General features: G+C 49.6%; 1 protein-coding gene across 2 annotated transcripts in view; it reads left to right on the top strand.

The window, feature by feature from the left end:
- The first annotated feature begins 1,080 nt into the window (after window positions 1-1,080).
- Window positions 1,081-17,832, top strand: part of ZBTB6 (zinc finger and BTB domain containing 6) — a 78,192-nt gene continuing 61,440 nt past the window's right edge. The window contains exon 1 of one of the 2 annotated variants that reach the window (XM_063936943.1): window positions 1,081-1,231. The gene's annotated coding sequence lies outside the window, so the exon portion shown is untranslated. The remainder of the gene's footprint in view (window positions 1,232-17,832) is intronic. The other variant, XM_063936942.1, reaches the window with a different exon arrangement.

The raw sequence follows: 17,832 nt of genomic DNA, 5'->3' as shown, positions 1-17,832 counted from the left end.
ATTGTAATTATTACAAAATAAACAGATACTTTTAAAAATCATAAGACTGCTGTCCTTCACTTCGTCTCCTAGAGAAACTGACACACAACTGATTGAAAGACTTTACTGATACAGGAAGCAGCAAAGTGACGCAGAAACACAACCAGCGAACATAGGGGGTCATTCCGAGTTGCTCGCTCGCAAGCTGCTTTTAGCAGCTTTGCACACGCTAAGCCGCCGCCTACTGCGAGTGAATCTTAGCTTATCAAAATTGCGAACGAAAGATTCGCAAAATAGCGAATAGACACTTCTTAGCAGTTTCTGAGTAGCTCCACACTTACTCGGCATCTGCGATCAGTTCAGTGTTTGTCGTTCCTGGTTTGACGTCACAAACACACCCAGCGTTCGCCCAGACACTCCTCCGTTTCTCCAGCCACTCCCGCGTTTTTCCCAGAAACTGTAGCGTTTTTTCACACACTCCCATAAAACGGCCAGTTTCCGACCAGAAACACCCACTTCCTGTCAATCACATTACGATCACCAGAACGAAGAAAAAACCTCGTAATGCCGTGAGTAAAATACCTAACTGCATAGCAAATTTACTTGGCGCAGTCGCATTGCGCATGTGCATTAGCGACTAATCGCTCCGTTGCGATAAAAAAATACAGAGCGAACAACTCGGAATGACCCCCATAATACGGTAGATGCTAGAATCAAGTGGGCTAAGAGACCTTTTCCGTCTGGGGGAGGAGTCACAACACAAGGTGGAGGAGCTAGGCCAGCGTGATAGTTCCTCTACTATCCACGCCACCAACTATTACCTTTAGTAATCAGGTGGCGAGCGAAGCGAGCCCGCGAGGGTACTTTTCGGGTACCCTGCTCGCCCGTAGCTCCTCCCCCTGGTGACGTGTCTCCTCCCCTAGATACGTCAGAAGGTCCCTTCTCCCACTCCGAAATAGAATCAACCAACATAATACCCGGTACTACTGAGTCACGCATGCGCATTCCAGTCCATTAACTCGGCATAGTTTGCTTTCCAAATGACCTATCTTGTTTTTATTGGCTGGTGCGCCCTTAGCCAATCACAGACCATCAGGCGGGTGGTGAACTTTTGCGCATGCGCACTGATAGATTGCTCGCATGACGCTCTTTAAACTGAGCGTTGCTGCTGCTGTGACTGCCACCGCTGCCGCTGGTCTCCTGGCTCTGGGTGCGGTGCGATTTGTGTACAGAGTCCTGCGATAGCGCAACTGTAAGTTGTCATGGTCATATTGGTGGCGGTGCTGTAGTTTTTTTTGTTATGGATGCTGGGTTGCAGAACCTTAACCTGTTACAGTCCTCCTCCTGTGTCCTATTACTCCTTGCTTATCCTCACTCTGGTCTTGCAGTGTTTGCTGCAGTCTGGCCTCTTTACCTACACATGGGTACCTAACACATACTGTAGCACATGCTATACCCAGTCTGCCCAGTGTGTGATGGAAACGAGCCCATACATTCTTTGTATATGTATGTGTGTCGTGCCTGTTCACTTATTATTATGTGTTTACATAGCCTCTTACACAGAACTGTACAGAGAGTGTTCTGCCATTCACACTAGTCCCTGCCCTATGGGATAGGGATAGGGTCATTAGGACGACAACTATAGGCCAACATGCATTAGGTCGACAGGGTCACTAGGCTGACATGGTCATTAGGTCGACATGTGCTAGGTCAAAAGGTCGACATGAGTTTTTCATTTTTATTTTTTTTACATTTTTTGACTTTTTCATACACATATACTTACATTTTTGGACTTTTTTAATACACATATACTTACATACACCATACACGTGGACTACGATTGGGAATAGTAACCTGTGCTGAGCGAGGGGACACAGTGCACTAATTGGGGTTCCCCATCACTTTACGAAGAAAACTACACCAAAAAAAGTAAAAAAAAACTCATGTCGACCTAGTACATGTCGACCTAATGACCCTGTTGACCTAAGTTGTGTCGATCAAACGACCCATACCCATGGGATCTCACAGTCTCTACCATACACTATTCACAGCAGTGGCAGCACTTGTGAGTGGTGGGCCCAGGTGCAAAAATATAATTTGGGCCCCTCTCCTTCACCCCAACCCAAGTTTAGAATATGCCACACAGCAGTGGATGAATTGGAGAGTCAGATAGTGACAATGGAAGACGAGGGGAGGCAGAGTGTGACAATGGAAGACGAGGGGAGGCAGAGTGTGACAATGGAAGACGAGGGGAGGCAGAGTGTGACAACGGAAGACGAGGGGAGGCAGAGTGTGACAACGGAAGACGAGGGGAGGCAGAGTGTGACAACGGAAGACGAGGGGAGGCAGAGTGTGACAACGGAAGACGAGGGGAGGCAGTGCGTGACAACGGAAGACGAGGGGAGGCAGTGCGTGACAACGGAAGACGAGGGGAGGCAGTGCGTAAACAGGGATAGACAGTGCGTGACAGGAGTACAAGCACAATGGGGCAGATGTATTAAGCCTGTAGAAGGGATAAAGAAGTGATAAGTGGAAGGTGATAACGCACCAACCAGTCAGCTCCTAACTGTCATTTCTCAAATCCGTAATGATTGGCTGGTGTGTTATCACCTTCCACTTATCACTGCTTTCTCTTACGTCCTAGAGGATGCTGGGGACTCCGTAAGGACCATGTGGTATAGACGTGCTCCGCAGGAGACATGGGCACTATAAAGAACTTTAGAATGGGTGTGCACTGGCTCCTCCCTCTATGCCCCTCCTCCAGACCTCAGTTAGATCCTGTGCCCAGAGGAGACTGGGTGCATTACAGGGGAGCTCTCCTGAGTTTATCTGAAAAAGAATTTCTCTAACGTCCTAGAGGATGCTGGGGACTCCATAAGGACCATGGGGAAAGACGGGCTCCGCAGGAGACATGAGCACTTTAAGAAAGAATTTAGTTCCTGGTGTGCACTGGCTCCTCCCTCTCTGCCCCTCCTCCAGACCTCAGTTTGATTCTGTGCCCAGAGGAGCTGGGTGCTTTTCAGTGAGCTCTCCTGAGTTTGCTGATAGAAAGTTTTTTGTTAGGTTTTTTATTTTCAGGGAGCTCTGCTGGCAACAGACTCCCTGCATCGTGGGACTGAGGGGAGAGAAGCAGCCCTACTCTCTGAAGCTAGGTCCTGCTTCTTAGGCTACTGGACACCATTAGCTCCAGAGGGATCGGTACGCAGGATCTCACCCTCGCCGTCCGTCCCAGAGCCGCGCCGCCGCCCCCCTCGCAGAGCCGGAAGACAGAAGCCGGGTGAGTATGAGAAGCAAGAAGACTTCACAGGCGGCAGAAGACTTTGTGATCTTCACTGGAGGTAACGCACAGCACTGCTGCTGTGCGCCATTGCTCCACACACCTACACATACTCCGGTCACTGATAGGGTGCAGGGCGCAGGGGGGGGCGCCCTGGGCAGCATTTGGGACCTCATTCTGGCAAATGAACACAGATATACAGCTGGGCACTGTATATATGTATGAGGCCCCACCAAAGAAATAAAATTTAAGCGGGACAGAAGCCTGCCGCCGAGGGGGCGGGGCTTCTCCCTCAGCACTCACCAGCGCCATTTTTTCTCCACAGCACGCTGAGGGGAAGCTCCCCAGGCTCTCCCCTGCTGATACACGGTAGAAGAGGGTTGAAAAGAGAGGGGGGGGGGGCACATAATTAGGCGCAAAAAAGTATGTAAACAGCAGCTACTGGGTTAACATTAAGTTACTGTGTTATTCCTGGGTTATATAGCGCTGGGGTGTGTGCTGGCATACGCTCTCTCGGTCTCTCCAAAGGGCCTCGTGGGGGAACTGTCTTCAGAAAGGACATTCCCTGTGTGTGTGGTGTGTCGGTACGCTTGTGTCGACATGTCTGATGTGGAATGCTATGTGGGAGAGTAGAGGGAGCAAATGAATGTGGTGTCTCCGCCGACGGCGCCGACACCTGATTGAATGGATATGTGGAAGGTTTTAGATGATAATGTTAATTCCTTGCATAAAAGATTAGACAAGGCTGATGCATTGGGACAGTTGGGGTCTCAACCCGTGCCTGATCCTATGTCGCAGGGACCGTCGGGGTCTCATAAGCGCCCACTATCCCAAATTGTTGACACAGATACCGACATGGATTCTGACTCCAGTGTCGATTACGATGATGCAAAGTTACAGCCAAAGTTGGCTAAATCACTCCGATATATGATTATAGCAATTAAGGAGGTTTTGCACATCACAGAGGAAACGCCTGTCCCTGACACAAGGGTTTATATGTATAAGGGAAAGAAACCTGAGGTGACTTTTCCCCCCTCACACGAGCTGAATGAGTTATGTGAAAAAGCATTGAAATCTCCAGATAAAACACTGCAGATTTCCAAACGGATTCTTATGGCGTATCCTTTCCCGCCAACAGACGGGTTACGATGGGAATCCTCCCCTAGGGTGGACAAAGCTTTAACACATTCAGGTACCTTGCTCATACCGGCAATCGCGTCGGCCTGGGTCTGTAGTGCAGTAGCGGCATGGACTGATACCTTATCAGAGGAGTTTGATACCCTAGATAGGGATACTGTTTTATTGACCCTGGGGCATATTAAAGACGCTGTCCTTTATATGAGAGATGCTCAAAGAGACATTAGTCTGCTGGGTTCTAGAATAAACGCTATGTCGATTTCTGCCAGAAGGGTCCTGTGGACTCGGCAATGGACAGGTGATGCCGACTCAAAACCGCATATGGAGGTTTTTTACCTTACAGGGGTGAGGAATTGTTCGGTGAAGGTCTCTCGGACCTGGTCTCCACAGCTACGGCTGGAAAGTCAAATTTTTTGCCTTATGTTCCCTCACAGCCTAAGAGAGCACCGCATTATCAAATGCAGTCCTTTCGTTTACAAAGAAACAAGAAAGTCCGAGGTGCGTCCTTTCTTGCCAGAGGGAGGGGCAGAGGAAAGAAGCTGCACAATACAGCTAGTTCCCAGGAACAGAAGTCCTCCCCGGCCTCTGCAAAATCCACCGCATGACGCTGGGGCTCCACTGGCGGAGTCGGGGCCAGTGGGGGCGCGTCTTCGGAATTTCAGCCACATGTGGGTTCACTCCCAGGTGTATCCCTGGGCAATAGAAATTGTGTCTCAGGGTTACAAGCTGGAATTCGAAGAGGTGCCTCCTCGCCGGTTTTTCAAATCTGCCCTACCGTCTTCCCTCCTAGAGAGGGAGATAGTGTTAAATGCAATACAAAAATTGTATCTTCTGCAGGTGGTGGTCGAAGTTCCCCTCCTTCAACAGGGAAGGGGTTATTATTCGACCATGTTTGTGGTTCCGAAACCGGACGGTTCGGTCAGACCCATATTGAATTTAAAATCTCTGAACCTATACTTGAAGAGGTTCAAGATGGAGTCGCTAAGAGCGGTCATCGCCAGCCTGGAAGGGGGGGATTTTATGGTGTCACTGGACATAAAGGATGCGTACCTTCATGTCCCCATTTATCCACCTCATCAGGTGTACCTAAGATTTGCGGTACAGGATTGTCATTACCAATTTCAGACGTTGCCGTTTGGTCTCTCAACGGCGCCGAGGATTTTCACCAAGGTATTGGCGGAAATGATGGTGCTCCTGCGCAAGCAGGGTGTCACAATTATCCCGTACTTGGACGATCTCCTCATAAAAGCGAGATCAAGAGAGCAGTTGCTGAACAGCGTATCTTTCACTGAAAGTGTTACAACAACACGGCTGGGTTCTCAATATCCCAAAGTCGCAGTTGGTTCCTACGACTCGTCTGCCTTTCTTGGGCATGATTCTGGACACGACCCAGAAAAGGGTTTATCTTCCGATCGAAAAAGCCCAGGAACTTATGACTCTGGTCAGGAACCTTTTGAAATCAAGACAGGTGTCCGTGCATCATTGCACTCGAGTCCTGGGAAAGATGGTGGCCTCATACGAGGCCATTCCCTTTGGCAGGTTCCATGCAAGGACTTTTCAATGGGATCTGTTGGACAAGTGGTCCGGATCACATCTACAGATGCATCGGTTGATCACCCTGTCCCCCAGAGCCAGGGTGTCACTCCTGTGGTGGCTGCAGAGTGCTCCCCTTCTTGAGGGCCGCAGATTCGGCATTCAGGATTGGATCCTCCGAAGTTGGGGAGCAGTCACACAGAGAAGAAATTTCCAGGGTCTTTGGTCAAGTCAAGAGACTTGTCTGCACATCAACATCCTGGAACTAAGGGCCATATACAACGCCCTACGTCAAGCGGAGGCCTTACTTCGCGACCAACCAGTTCTGATCCAGTCAGACAACATCACCGCAGTGGCTCATGTAAACCGCCAAGGCGGCACAAGGAGCAGAGCGGCAATGGTGGAAGCCACCAGGATTCTTCGCTGGGCGGAGAATCATGTAAGCGCACTGTCAGCAGTGTTCATTCCGGGAGTGGACAACTGGGAAGCAGACTTCCTCAGCAGACACGACCTACACCCGGGAGAGTGGGGACTTCATCCAGAAGTCTTCACACAGATTGTGAGTCGGCGGGAACTGCCACAGATAGACATGATGGCGTCCCGCCTCAACAAAAAGCTACAGAGGTATTGCGCCAGGTCCAGAGACCCTCAGGCAGTAGCGGTAGACGCCCTCGTGACACCGTGGGTGTTCCGGTCCGTTTATGTATTTCCTCCTCTTCCTCTCATACCCAAGGTGTTGAGAATAGTAAGAAGAAAAGGAGTAAAAACAATCCTCGTTGTTCCAGATTGGCCACGACGGACCTGGTATCCAGATCTGCAGGAAATGCTCACGGAATATCCGTGGCCTCTTCCTCTAAGGCAGGACCTGTTGCAACAGGGACCCTGTCTGTTCCAAGACTTACCGCGGCTGCGTTTGATGGCATGGCGGTTGAACGCTGGATCCTAGCGGAAAAAGGTATTCCGGTGTAGGTTATCCCTACGCTGATAAAGGCTAGGAAGGAAGTAACAGCAAAACATTATCACCGTATATGGCGAAAATATGTTTCTTGGTGTGAGGCTAGGAATGCCCCTACGGAAGAATTCCATCTGGGCCGTTTCCTTCACTTCCTACAAACTGGAGTGGATTTGGGCCTTAAATTAGGCTCCATTAAGGTGCAGATTTCGGCCCTATCCATTCTCTTTCAAAAAGAATTGGCTTCTCTCTCAGAAGTTCAGACTTTTGTTAAGGGAGTACTGCATATTCAGCCTCCGTTTGTGCCTCCGGTGGCACCTTGGGACCTTTAATGTGGTCTTGGGCTTCCTAAAGTCACACTGGTTTGAACCCCTGAAAACGGTGGAGTTAAAATATCTCACTTGGAAGGTGGTCATGTTATTAGCCCTGGCTTCGGCTAGGCGAGTGTCGGAATTAGCGGCTTTATCACATAAAAGCCCCTATCTGGTTTTCCATATGGATAGAGCAGAATTGCGGACACGTCCTCAGTTCCTGCCAAAAGTGGTTTCATCCTTTCATATGAACCAACCTATTGTGGTGCCTGTGGCTACACTGGACTTAGAGGATTCCGAGTCCCTTGATGTGGTCAGGGCTTTGAAAATTTATGTAGCCAGAACGGCTAGAGTCCGAAATACAGAAGCACTGTTTGTTCTGTATGCAGCCAACAAGCTTGGCGGCCCTGCTTCAAAGCAGACTCTTGCTCGCTGGATCTGTAACACGATTCAGCAGGCGCATTCTACGGCAGGATTGCCGTTACCTAAATCGATCAAGGCCCATTCCACTAGGAAAGTGGTCTCTTCTTGGGCGGCTGCCCGAGGGGTCTCTGCACTACAGCTGTGTCGAGCTGCTACTTGGTCGGGTACATACACCTTTGCAAAATTCTATAAGTTTGATACCCTGGCTGAGGAGGACCTCATGATTGCTCAATCGGTGCTGCAGAGTCATCCGCACTCTCCCGCCCGTTTGGGAGCTTTGGTTAAATCCCCATGGTCCTTACGGAGTCCCCAGCATCCTCTAGGACGTTAGAGAAAATAAGATTTTATTTACCGGTAAATCTATTTCTCGTAGTCCGTAGAGGATGCTGGGCGCCCGTCCCAAGTGCGGACTTCTTCTGCAATACTTGTATGTAGTTATTGTTTCAATAAGGGTTACGTTATTGTTGCATCGGGCGTGAGCTGATGCTATGTTATTGTCATACTGTTTACTGGATTGTTATCACAAGTTATACGGTGTGGCTGGTATGAATCTTGACCTTGGATTAACAAAAATCCTTTCCTCGTACTGTCCATCTCCTCTGGGCACAGTTCTCTAACTGAGGTCTGGAGGAGGGGCAGAGGGAGGAGCCAGTGCACACCAGGAACTAAATTCTTTCTTAAAGTGCCCATGTCTCCTGCGGAGCCCGTCTTTCCCCATGGTCCTTACGGCGTCCCCAGCATCCTCTACGGACTACGAGAAATAGATTTACAGGTAAGTAAAATCTTATTTTTGTTAGGTTTTTTATTTTCAGGGAGCACTGCTGGCAGCAGGCTCCCTGCATCGTGGGACTGAGGAGAGAGAAGCAGACCTACTTAAATGATAGGCTCTGCTTCTTAGTCTACTGGACATCATTAGCTCCAGAGGGAGTCGGAACGCAGGTCTCGCCCTCGCCGTTCGTCCTGGAGCCGCGCCGCCGTCCTCCTCGCAGAGCCGGAAGATGGAAGCCGGGTGAGTATAAGAAGAAAGAAGACTTCAAAGGCGGCAGAAGACTTCAGATCTTCTATGAGGTAACGTGTAGCGCCATTGCTCCCACACACTGCAGGCACTGATGGGCGCAGGGGGGGGGGGGGCGCCCTGGGCAGCAATAAACCTATAGGACTGGCTCATATGAATATATAGGCTGCAGAGGCAGTATATTTTATAATCTCCCGCCAGTATAAATAAATTTGAGCGGGACTGAAGCGCGCCGCTGATGGGGCGGAGCTTGATCTCACAGCACTAACCAGCGCCATTTTCTCCGCAGCACACTGCAGAAGCTGGCTCCCCGGACTCTCCCCTGCTGTACACGGTGACAGAGGGCAAAAAAGAGGGGGGGGGGGGGGCACTTGTAAGGCGCAGTGAGTGTATAGATTTATCTAATATATACAATCCCTGTGTGTGTGGGGGTGTCGGTACGCCTGTGTCGGCATGTCTGAGGCGGAAGGCTCTTCTAGAGAGGAGGTGGAGCAGATGATTGTGGTGTCTCCGTCGGCAACGCCGACACCTGATTGGTTGGACATGTGGAATGTTTTAAATGCAAATGTGACCTTGTTACATAAGAGATTGGACAAAGCAGAGTCCAGGGATAATATGGGGAGTCAATCAATGGCTTTGACGGTGTCACAGGGCCCTTCAGGGTCTCAAAAACGTCCCCTATCCCAAATAGCAGACACTGATACCGACACGGATTGTGACTCCAGTGTCGACTACGATGATGCCAGGCTACACCCAAGGGTGGCCAAAAGTATTAATTATATGATTATTGCAATAAAAGATGTTTTGCATATCACAGATGACCCCTCTGTCCCTGACACGAGGGTACACATGTTTAAGTAAAAGAAACCTGAGGTAACATTTCCCCCATCTCATGAGCTGAACGCGTTATTTGAAAAAGCTTGGGAAACTTCAGACAAAAAACTGCAGATTCCCAAAAGAGTTCTTATGGTGTATCCTTTCCCGGCACAGGACAGGGTACGGTGGGAATCCTCGCCCAGGGTGGACAAGGCTTTGACGCGCTTATCCAAAAAGGTGGCGCTACTGTCCCCAGACACGGCAGCTCTCAAAGATCCTGCTGATCGCAGGCAGGAAACGACTTTAAAATCAATTTATACACATACTGGTGCTTTACTCAGACCGGCTATAGCATCGGCTTGGGTCTGTAGCGCAGTAGCAGCTTGGACAGATACCTTGTCAGCTGATATTGATAACCTAGATAGGGATACCATTTTGTTGACCTTAGGTCACATCAAAGACGCAGTCTTATATATGAGAGACGCTCAGAGAGACGTCGGACTACTAGGTTCAAGGGCCAATGCGATGGCGGTCTCGGCTAGGCGAGCACTGTGGACCCGCCAATGGACGGGTGGTGCCGACTCAAAGAGGCATATGGAAGTTTTACCTTACAAGGGTGAGGTTTTATTTGGGGAAGGTCTCGCGGACCTAGTTTCCACAGCTACCGCCGGTAAATCTACTTTCTCTATCGTCCTAGTGGATGCTGGGGTTCCTGAAAGGACCATGGGGAATAGCGGCTCCGCAGGAGACAGGGCACAAAAAGTAAAGCTCTAGGATCAGGTGGTGTGCACTGGCTCCTCCCCCCACGACCCCCCCCCCCCCCCCAAGCCCCAGTTAGATTTTTGTGCCCGGCCGAGAAGGGTGCAATCTAGGTGGCTCTCCTAAAGAGCTGCTTAGAAAAGTTTAGCTTAGGTTTTTTATTTTACAGTGAGTCCTGCTGGCAACAGGATCACTGCAACGAGGGACTTAGGGGAGAAGAAGTGAACTCACCTGCGTGCAGGATGGATTGGCTTCTTTGGCTACTGGACATTAGCTCCAGAGGGACGATCACAGGTACAGCCTGGATGGTCACCGGAGCCTCGCCGCCGGCCCCCTTGCAGATGCTGAAACAAGAAGAAGGTCCAGAATCGGCGGCATGAAGACTCCTCAGTCTTCTTAAGGTAGCGCACAGCACTGCAGCTGTGCGCCATTTCCTCTCAGCACACTTCACACGGCAGTCACTGAGGGTGCAGGGCGCTGGGAGGGGGGCGCCCTGGGAGGCAATGAAAACCTATTTTTGGCTAAAAATACCTCACATATAGCCTCCGGGGGCTATATGGAGATATTTAACCCCTGCCAGAATACGTTAAGAGCGGGAGACGAGGCCGCCAAAAAAGGGGCGGGGCCTATCTCCTCAGCACACAGCGCCATTTTCCCTCACAGAAAGGCTGGAGGGAAGGCTCCCAGGCTCTCCCCTGCACTGCACTACAGAAACAGGGTTAAAACAGAGAGGGGGGGCACTAATTTGGCGTTAGAAATATATAAAAAAGATGCTATAAGGGAAAACACTTATATAAGGTTGTCCCTATATAATTATAGCGTTTTTGGTGTGTGCTGGCAAACTCTCCCTCTGTCTCTCCAAAGGGCTAGTAGGTCCTGTCCTCTATCAGAGCATTCCCTGTGTGTGTGCTGTGTGTCGGTACGTGTGTGTCGTCATGTATGAGGACGATGTTGGTGAGGAGGCGGAGCAATTGCCTGTAATGGTGATGTCACTCTCTAGGGAGTCGACACCGGAATGGATGGCTTATTTAGGGAATTACGTGATAATGTCAACACGCGCCAAGGTCGGTTGACGACATGAGACGGCCGACAAACAATTAGTACCGGTCCAGACGTCTCAAAAACACCGTCAGGGGTTTTAAAACGCCCGTTTACTTTAGTCGGTCGACACAGACACAGACAGGGACACTGAATCCAGTGTCGACGGTGAATAAACAAACGTATTCCTTATTAGGGCCACACGTTAAGGGCAATGAAGGAGGTGTTACATATTTCTGATACTACAAGTACCACAAAAGAGGGTATTATGTGGGATGTGAAAAAACTACCGTAGTTTTTCCTGAATCAGATAAATTAAATGAAGTGTGTGATGATGCGTGGGTTCCCCCCGATAGAAAATATGGGCGGTATACCCTTTCCCGCCAGAAGTTAGGGCGCGTTGGGAAACACCCCTTAGGGTGGATAAGGCGCTCACACGCTTATCAGAACAAGTGGCGGTACCGTCTATAGATAGGGCCGTCCTCAAGGAGCCAGCTGACAGGAGGCTGGAAAAATATCATAAAAAGTATATACACACATACTGGTGTTATACTGCGACCAGCGATCGCCTCAGCCTGGATGTGCAGAGCTGGGGTGGCTTGGTCGGATTCCCTGACTAAAAATATTGATACCCTTGACAGGGACAGTATTTTATTGACTATAGAGCATTTAAAGGATGCATTTCTAGATATGCGAGATGCACAGAGGGATATTTGCACTCTGGCATCAAGAGTAAGTGCGATGTCCATATCTGCCAGAAGATGTTTATGGACACGACAGTGGTCAGGTGATGCAGATTCCAAACGGCACAAAGGTGTATTGCCGTATAAAGGAAGAGGAGTTATTTGGGGTCGGTCCATCGGACCTGGTGGCCACGGCAACTGTTGGAAAATCCACCGTTTTTACCCTAAGTCACATCTCTGCAGAAAAAGACACCGTCTTTTCAGCTTCAGTCCTTTCGTCCCTATAAGAGTCATATCTGCCCAGGGATAGAGGAAAGGGAAGAAGACTGCAGCAGGCAGCCCATTCCCAGGAACAGAAGCGTTCCACCGCTTCTGACAAGCTCTCAGCATGACGCTGAGACCGTACAGGACCCCTGGATCCTACAAGTAGTATCCCAGGGGTACAGATTGGAATGTCGAGACGTTTCCCCTGCGCAGGCTCCTGAAGTCTGCTTTACCAAGGTCTCCCTCCGACAAGGAGGCAGTATGGGTAACAATTCACGAGCTGTATTCCCAGCAGGTGATAATTAAATTACCCCTCCTACAACAAGAAAAGGGGTATTATTCCACACTATATTGTGGTACTGAAGCCAGAAGGCTAGGTGAGACCTATTCTAAATCTAAAAAAAAAATTTGAACACTTACAAAGGTTCAAATCAAGATGGAGTCACTCAGAGCAGTGATAACGAACCGGGAAGAAGGGGACTATCTGGTGTCCCGAGACATCAGGGATGCTTACCTCCATGTCCCAAATTTGCCCTTATCACTAAGGGTACCTCAGGTTCGTGGTACAGAACTGTCACTATCAGTTTCAGACGCTGCCGTTTGGATTGTCCACGGCACCCCGGGTCTTTACCAAGGTAATGGCCGAAATGATGGTTCTTCTTCGAAGAAAAGGCGTCTTAATTATCCCTTACTTGGACGATCTCCTGATAAGGGCAAAGTCCAGGGAACAGTTGGAGGTCGGAGTAGCACTATCTCGGATACTGTTACAACAGCAGGGGTGGATTCTAAATATTCCAAAATCGCAGCTGATCCCGACAACAAGTCTCCTGTGCTTAGGGATGATTCTGGACACAGTCCAGAAAAAGGTGTTTCTCCCGGAAGAGAAAGCCAGGGAGTTATCCGAGCTAGTCAGGAACCTCCTAAAATCAGTGCATCATTGCACAAGGGCCATGGTAAAAAAAATGGTGACTTCCTTCGAAGCAATTCCAGTCGGCAGATTTCATGCAAGAACTTTTCAGTGGGATCTGCTGGACAAATGGTCCGGATCGCATCTTCAGATGCATCAGCGGATAACCCTATATCCAAGGACAAGGGTGTCTCTCCTGTGGTGGTTACAGAGTGCTCATCTTCTAGAGGGCCGCAGATTCGGCATTCAGTTTTGGATGTTGGTGACCACGGAGGCCAGCCCGAGAGGCTGGGGAGCAGTCACACAAGGAAAAAATTTCCAGGGAGTGTGATCAAGTCTGGAGACTTTTCTCCACATAAATATAGCTAAGGGTAAATTTATAATGCTCTAAGCTTAGCAAGACCTCTGCTTCAAGGTCAGCCGGTATTGACCCAGTGGGATAAAACATCACGGCAGTCGCCCACGTAAATAGACAGGGCGGCACAAGAAGCAGGAGGGCAGTGGCAAAAACTGCAAGGACTTTTCGCTGGGCGGAAAATCATGTGATAGCACTGTTAGCAGTGTTTCATTCCGGGAATGGAAACTGGGAAGCAGACTTCCTCAGTAGGCACGACCTCCACCCGGCAGAGTGGGAACTTCATGGGGAAGTTTTCCACATAATTGTAAACCGTTGGGAATTACCAAAGGTGGACATGATGGCGTCCCGTCTGAACAAAAAACGGGACAGGTATTGCGCCAGGTTAAGAGACCCTCAGGCAATAGCTGTGGACGTTCTGGTAACACCGTGGGTGTACCAGTCGGTGTATGTGTTCCATCCTCTGCTTTTCATACCTAGGGTACTGAGAATTATAAGACGTAGAGGAGTAAGAACTATACTCATGGCTCCGGATTGGCCAAGAAGGACTTGGTACCCGGAACTTCAAGAGATGCTCACAGAGGACTTATGGCCTCTGCCGCTAAGAAGGGACTTGTTTCAGCAAGTACCATGTCTGTTCCAAGACTTACCGCAGCTGCGTTTGACGGCATGGCGGTGGAACGCCGGATCCTAAGGGAAAAGGCATTCAGGAAGAGGTCATTCCTACCCTGGTCAAAGCCAGAAAGGAGGTGACCGCACAACATTATCACCACATGTGGCGAAAATATGTTGCGTGGTGTGAGGCCAGGAAGGCCCCACGAAGAAATTTCAACTCGGTCGATTCCTGCATTTCCTGCAAACAGGAGTCTCTATGGGCCTCAAATTGGGGTCCATTAAGGTTCAAATTTCGGCCCTGTCGATTTTTCTTCCAGAAAGAATTGGCTTCAGTTCCTGAAGTCCAGAAGTTTGTCAAGGGAGTATTGCATATACAACCCCCTTTTGTGCCTCCAGTGGCACTGTGGGATCTCAACGTAGTTCTGGGATTCCTCAAAACACATTGGTTTAAAACCAGTCAAATCTGTGGATTTGAAGCATCTCACATGAAAAGTGAACATGCTCTTGGACCTGGCCTGGACCAGGCGAGTGTCAAATTGGTGGTTTTTTTCTCAAAAAAGCCCATATCTGTTTGTCCATTCGGACAGGGCAGAGCTGCGGACTCGTCCCCAGTTTCTCCCTAAGGTGGTGTCAGTGTTTCACCTGAACCAGCTTATTGTGGTGTCTTGCGCCTACTAGGGACTTGGAGGACTCCAAGTTGCTAGATGTGGTCAGGGCCCTGAAAATATAGGTTCCAGGACGGCTGGAGTCAGGAAAACTGACTTGCTGTTATCCTGTATGCACCCAACAAACTGGGTGCTCTTGCTTTTAAGCAGACTTTTGCTAGTTGGATGTGTAATACAATTCAGCTTGCACATTCTGTGGCAGGCCTGCCACAGCCAAAATATGTAAATGCCCATTCCACAAGGAAGGTGGGCTCATCTTGGGCGGCTGCCCGAGGGGTCTCGGCTTTACAACTTTGCCGAGCGGCTATTTAGTCAGGGGCAAACACGTTTGTAAAATCCTACAAATTTGATACCCTGGCTAAGGAGGACCTGGAGTTCTCTCATTCGGTGCTGCAGAGTCATCCGCACTCTCCCGCCCGTTTGGGAGCTTTGGTATAATCCCCATGGTCCTTTCAGGAACCCCAGCATCCACTAGGACGATAGAGAAAATAAGAATTTACTTACCGATAATTCTATTTCTCGGAGTCCGTAGTGGATGCTGGGCGCCCATCCCAAGTGCGGATTATCTGCATTACTTGTACATAGTTACAAAAATCGGGTTATTATTTGTTGTGAGCCATCTTTTCAGAGGCTCCGCTGTTATCATACTGTTAACTGGGTTCAGATCACAGGTTGTACAGTGTGATTGGTGTGGCTGGTATGAGTCTTACCCGGGATTCATAAATCCTTCCTTATTGTGTACGCTCGTCCGGGCACAGTGTCCTAACTGGGGCTTGGGGGGGGGGGTCGTGGGGGGAGGAGCCAGTGCACACCACCTGATCCTAGAGCTTTACTTTTTGTGCCCTGTCTCCTGCGGAGCCGCTATTCCCCATGGTCCTTTCAGGAACCCCAGCATCCACTACGGACTCCGAGAAATAGAATTATCGGTAAGTAAATTCTTATTTTTTTGCCTTATGTTTCCCCACAGCAAAAGAAAACTCCACAGTATCAGATAAAGTCCTTTTGGTCGCATAAGTCCAGAAGAGGTCGGGGCTCTTCCTTCCTCGGTAGAGGGAAAAGAATGCCTGCTACGGCCAGTTCCCAGGTACAGAAGTCCTCTCCGGCTACTACTAAATCCACCGCATGACGCTGGGGCTCCACTGAGGGAGGCCGCACCGGTGGGAGCACGTCTTCGACTCTTCAGCCACGTCTGGGTTCAGTCGGACGTGGATCCTTGGGCGATGGAAATTGTATCCCAGGGCTACAAGCTGGAATTCGAAGACGTGCCTCCTCGTCGATTCTTCAAATCGGCTTTACCAGCTTCTCCCCCAGAGAGGGAGATAGTTTTAGCTGCAATTCAAAAGCTGTGTCAACAGCAAGTGATTATCAAGGTTCCCCTAACACAACAGGGGAAAGGGTACTATTCAACCCTATTTGTGGTCGCAAAACCGGATGGCTCGGTCAGACCCATTCTAAATCTATAATCCCTGAACCTGTTCTTAAAAAGATTCAAGTTCAAGATGGAATCGCTCAGGGCAGTCATATCCAGCCTGGAAGGGGGGGATTTTATGGTGTCATTAGACATAAAGGATGCATACCTTCACGTCCCCATATATCCTCCTCATCAGGCATACCTGTGAGATTCGTTGTACAGGACTGTCATTACCATTTTCAGACGTTGCCGTTTGGGCTTTCCATGGCCCCGAGGGTGTTCACCAAGGTAATGGTGGAAATGATGGTGCTCCTACGCAGGAAAGGAGTCACAATTATCCCGTACTTGGACGATCTCCTGATAAAAGTGAGATCAAAGGAACAGTTGCAGAAAAGTGTGTCACTCTCCCTGAGAGTGCTGCAGCACCATGGATGGATTCTAAATCTACCAAAGTCACAGTTGGTTCCAACAACTCGGCTATCTTTCTTAGGCATGATTCTGGACACAGAACAAAAGAGGGTTTTTCTTCCGAGGGGAAAAAGCCCAGGAACTCCAGAACATGGTAAGAGACCTGTTAAAACCGAAAAGAGTGTCAGTCCATCAATGCACTCGAGTACTGGGGAAAATGGTGGCGACATACAAGGCCATCCCTTTCGGCAGGTTTCATGCGAGGACGTTTCAGTGGGACCTTCTGGACAAGTGGTCCGGGTCCCACCTTCAAATACATCAGAAAATAACTCTGTCCCCAAGGGCCAGGGTGTCTCTCCTGTGGTGGCTCCAGAGTGCTCACCTTCTAGAGGGTCGCAGGTTCGGCATTCAGGTCTGGGTTCTGGTGATCACGGACGCGAGCCTCCGATGATGGGAAGCAGTCACACAAGGAAGGAATTTTCAGGGACTGTGGTCAAGCCAGGAGGCTTGTCTACACATCAACATAATGGAATTGAGGGCCATATATAACGGCCTACGACAAGCGGAGAATATTCTTCGCGACCTACTGATTCTGATTCAATCAGACAATGTCACAGCCGTGGCTCATGTAAACCGCCAAGGCGGGACAAGGAGCAGAGTGGCAATGGCGGAAGCCACCAGGATTCTGCGCTGGGCAGAAAATCACGTAAGCGCTCTGTTAGCGGTATTCATTCCGGGAGTGGACAACTGGGAAGCAGACTTCCTCAGCAGACACGATCTCCATCCAGGAGAGTGGGGACTTCATCAAGAAGTTTTTGCAGAGATAATAAGTCTTTGGAGACTTCCTCAAATAGACATGATGGCGTCACGCCTCAACAAGAAGCTTCGGAGGTATTGTGCCAGGTCAAGGGACCCTCAGGCAGTAGCGGTGGACGCCCTCGTGACACCGTGGGTGTTTCAGTCGGTCTATGTGTTCCCTCCTCTTCCTCTCATCTCAAAGATACAGAGAATCATAAGACGAAAAAGAGTGCAGACAATACTCATTGTTCCACATTGGCCTCGAAGGGCCTGGTATTCAGATTTTCAGGAGCTGCTCACAGAAGATCCATGGCCTCTTCCTCTCAGGGAGGACCTGTTGCAGCAGGGGCCCTGCGTGTTCCAAGACTTACCGCGGTTACGTTTGACGGCATGGCGGTTGAACACCAAATCCTAGCTGGGAAGGGTATTCCGGAAGAAGTCATCCCTACTCTGATAAAGGCTAGGAAGGAGGTGACGGCGAAACAT

Source organism: Pseudophryne corroboree, chromosome 8, assembly GCF_028390025.1.
Source record: "Pseudophryne corroboree isolate aPseCor3 chromosome 8, aPseCor3.hap2, whole genome shotgun sequence".
NCBI lineage: Eukaryota > Metazoa > Chordata > Amphibia > Anura > Myobatrachidae > Pseudophryne > Pseudophryne corroboree.
The sequence above is the reverse complement of the archived record's forward strand: the minus strand, read 5'-3'. Positions and strand labels throughout refer to the sequence as shown.